This window comes from Myotis myotis, unplaced genomic scaffold, assembly GCF_014108235.1.
Source record: "Myotis myotis isolate mMyoMyo1 unplaced genomic scaffold, mMyoMyo1.p scaffold_m19_p_39, whole genome shotgun sequence".
Taxonomy (NCBI): Eukaryota; Metazoa; Chordata; class Mammalia; order Chiroptera; family Vespertilionidae; genus Myotis; species Myotis myotis.
In genome coordinates this window covers 2,053,418-2,057,481 of record NW_023416345.1, presented here as the reverse complement: position 1 = coordinate 2,057,481, position 4,064 = coordinate 2,053,418, and the positions used below count along the sequence as shown (strand labels likewise).

Sequence of the window (4,064 nt, the reverse complement as noted above, 5' to 3'; positions counted from 1 at the left end):
ATGTTGTTTTTCTGATCAGAAGTTTTGCTCAGCAGTCATGTATGTCTTTTGTTCTTTACTTTGGAAAATAAATCAATATTAAGGGCAATTTTTTTGGTATACACTGTAATGCAAAACATCAACTTCTGGGGAGGAAAACAATGTATGATGAGAAGGGTGTAGAGTAGACCAAAAGGTTGACCCAAGTGGATGTCTGTGAGCATCAAAGCCAGGAGGTGGCAGCAGAGAGCACATGCCCTGGGCAGTGTTAGGGGGTGGCATCTACTCACTGTCCCTAGGGAAAGGGAGTAATAGAACTCTTTTCCTGGCTTTCCCATCAAAACTGTCTCATGGTAACCAAAAGATTTATGACGAAAAGCTTCTCTCTGCAAAAGTAGCCCAGCTGATGAATGAAGTAAGAATAAAATGAGAATGCCACTATTTTGCAAACAGCCAGGGGACTCATGATCTAGCCCATAAATGTCAGCGGCCGCTACAGTGAACAAGAACCACGCCTGGTACTGTGTGCTCTTGGTAGACATACACGCTGCCACCTGTTAAGCCCACCTGTGCTCTTTGGGACAAATAAGGTGGATCAGCCCATCTCCCTGGAGCCACCACACCCACCCAGCTTCATCCCTGGACAAGCCCCCTCCTAGATTATTTCCACGAGCACTCAAGATGCCTTATCACTTCCTCGGAAAATACTTTGGAATGTATAACTCAGAAAAAAATGTAATCACAGTTCTATTTCCACAACTGGAGAAAACTAGCACTCACTTCTTAATATAACTCAACAACCACCAAGTGTTCAAATGCTCTCGTGTTTCATAAGTGCTCTTGTCAGTCAGTTTCTGAGAATTAGGACCCTAAAGGCCCACATAACGCCATTGGCTGTGTGCCTGAAATAGCCCCTCCCCCTCAAGTATAATTTACATAAACATATTCATAATGACTGCTCCTCTCAGCCAGAAAAAAAGTCACACTATTTTACAAAGTCATACTCTTTTAATTTCATGGCTTTATACAAAAGAACAAAGGCAGATTGTTCTAGTTTATTGTCTCCAGAATTAGTAAGACATAGTTGATGCACTGCATACACATTAGGGAACTCAACAGCATTGCTGTCTCTTCTTTCTGTGAAGGGTGGGATGGATCTGAAGACGGCAGTTTGAAATGGAAGACCAATACGCCTTTGAATTTAGCCTCATGAAAATCAACAGAAAGAAGAATGGAGTTTGGACATTTTCCACTTTTGAATTATTTGAACGAGAGAGAGAAAGAGAGGAGAGAGAGGGAGAGGGAGAGAGAGAGAGAGAGAGAGAGAGAGAGAGAGAGAGAGAGAGAAGAACATGGGGGAGCAGATCTACACCAAGGTCCTTCCTGGGATGAGGAGCCGGCAGTGATGAGATGGTCAGCACCTCCTCCTCCTGGCCTCCAGGTGGAGCCCATTACCTCCTGGAAAACGTGAGCGTAAGATGCAGGACCACCACCTTCAGCATCCTCCTTGATCTTGCAGCCTCTGCTGTCTTGCTCACCCTCTCCTTGGTTCAAATGACCTGAGATCTCACACCCTGAGAGGTTAGAGGAGAAACATGCTATGCATTAGGTGTATGGACAACATCCTTTTAGGAAAAGCTAGAAACAAGGATGAGATATTCTGCAAGGGCCCTGCTGCCATCTCCATCAGGATGGGGGTGGCTTTCGGCAGGCAAAGGGCTTGATCATTTTTCTGGAAAAACAGAGTGGTGGTGGACGAGGAACAGAGCTCAGAATATCATTCCTTTAGGGCAGGTGTGACGCCAGCTGACTCCTAACAACTTCCCAGACTTTGCCCATCAAAGCACAGAATCGGCTCCTTGTGGGCAGGTCATTCTTTTCAGAAATGTCTGGGAAGCTTGTTTGCCCTTTAGTTCCAGACAGGACCTGAGAGGTGACTATTTGGGGCTCAATTTCTTCATCTAATTAGATCAAGTAATTTTAATGAATTAGAACAAACCTTTAGCTGAGTGGTGTTTATGAAAACACTTGCTATATATATTTTTAAAATATAATTTATTGATTTCACAGAGGAAGGAAGAGGGAGAGAGAGATAGAAACATCCACGATAAGAGATAATCATAGATCGGCTGCCTCCTGCATGCCCCCCCCGCCCCCCCCCCCCCCCCCCCCCGCCGCCCCGGGGACCAAGCTCACAACTCTGGCATGTGCCCTTGATCGGAATCAAACCTGGGACCTTTCAGTTCGCAGGCCGACACTCTATCCACTGAGCCAAACTGGCTAGGGCAACACTGTTATTTTTGATTCATAATTCATCAATATTGGTACCTGAATATTTCTCCCTCTTTCTGCGACTTTTCTTTTACCCTACCTACTCTTCCTTTTTCATTTAAAAAAATATATATATTTTTTTATTGATTTCAGAGAGGAAGGAAGAAGAAGAAGAGAGAGAAACATTAATGATGAGAGAGAATCATCAATTGGCTGCTTCCTGCACACCCACCGCTGGGGATCGAGCCCCAACCCGGGCATGTGCCCCCAGACGGAACTGAACCTGGGACCCTTCAGTACACAGGACGACGCTCTATCCACTGAACAAAACCAGCCAGGGCACCCTGCTCTCTTTCTTTCTTCTTTCTTCTTTCTTTCTTTCTTTCTTTTTTTAAAAATATATTTCTTTATTGATTTCAGAGAGGAAGGGAGAGGAAGAGAAAGAAAGAAGCATCAATGATGAGAATCATTGATCAGCTGCCTCCAGCATGTCCCCTACTGGGGATAGAGCCCAAAACCCAGGCATGTGCCCTTGGCTGGAATCAAACCTGGGACTCTTTAGCCCGCAGGGCAATGCTCTATCCACTCAGCCAAACCAGCTAGGGCTCTGTTCTTTCTTATTCACAACCCACACAAGGCATTCAGGCATGGTATTTATTTCCTGAGAAGATGGCTTAGTGTTCATCCAGCCAGCAGGGGAGGACAATATGTCCCCGTGAGTCCTATGTGACCGAGACATTACCTGGAACGCTGCCCTTCCCGGGTGCAGGCCATGCCCCCAGCTCAGCAATAAAGGGCCCCACTGCCTGCCAGCCCACCAGGCCCTGTGGCTCACTGTCCCACAGCCGCATGGACCGACTCTTCTGGCCACGGGCCCTGCTCCTGGTAGTCCTGCTGTTTCCAGGTAAATGGGAGCTGTGACCTGGGCCAAAGGGCCAGGGTCTCGCCCCTGGTCACTCAGGGATGGGTGTCCAGGCTGAGTGGGGAGACCACAAGCTCTGGGAGCCCATTTACTGGTGGGGATTTTAGGTGAGAGTCTCCTGGCTGGCATCCCAGTGACACTGGCTGTACAGATGGCCCAGGCTTCCCAGGAGGGAGGCTCCAACTCCAATTCCTCTGTCTTCCCTCTCCCATGCCCTCCCCTCACAGAGGACAGTCTCTCTTCTGTATCTGGGAGAACCTTAAAGTCTAGGGGTTGGCTGCACAGACACCAAACACCCTTTGCTGTATCCACACAGGGCTGTGCGGGACCAGGCATGTGAGCCAGGGAGGCACCGAGGGCCCCAGGGCACCCAAGGATGAGGCCCTCACACCTGGAACCAATGACTCTCAGAGGCTTCACCACCCAGTAAAGCGCTACCTTGTGCCACTCACCCCTCTGCTGGCGGGTAAGTAAGTCCCCTGCGCCCAGTTCACCTGCCCCGTCCATGTGTCTTCTGAGTCACTGGGGCAACCCTGTGCTTAGGCGCTTCGGTGAGTAATAATGTTATCCATACACAGCTCTTCACGCTGGCTGCTCTAAATGTTTGGGTGTGGAACTTCAGTTATGCAAGACGAATAGATTTCAGAGGTTGGCGTACAGCTTGGGCCTCCAAGTTAACAACGTGGTGTTTCCCATTTATACAATTGGTTAAGAGGGTAGGTCTTTGTTGTTGTTTTTTACTTTATTTATATATATATTTATTTATTTATTTTTATTATTTTTTTTATTGCTTAAAGTATTACAAAGGGTATTACATATGTGTCCTCCCCCCCCCCCGCCCTTGACAGTCCCCTAGACTCCCCTACCCCCCAGTGTCTTATGTCCATTGGTT

The 4,064-nt window shown here is 47.6% G+C and overlaps 1 long non-coding RNA gene across 1 annotated transcript; it reads right to left on the bottom strand.

Moving 5' to 3' along the window:
- Positions 1–967: 967 nt before the first annotated feature.
- Positions 968–3,775, bottom strand: LOC118653240. The gene is made up of 2 exons (XR_004966822.1): positions 3,625–3,775; positions 968–1,553 (listed from the first exon to the last, which is right to left on the bottom strand). It is a non-coding gene; the product is annotated as an uncharacterized LOC118653240 (long non-coding RNA).
- Between the last annotated feature and the right edge of the window lie 289 nt (positions 3,776–4,064).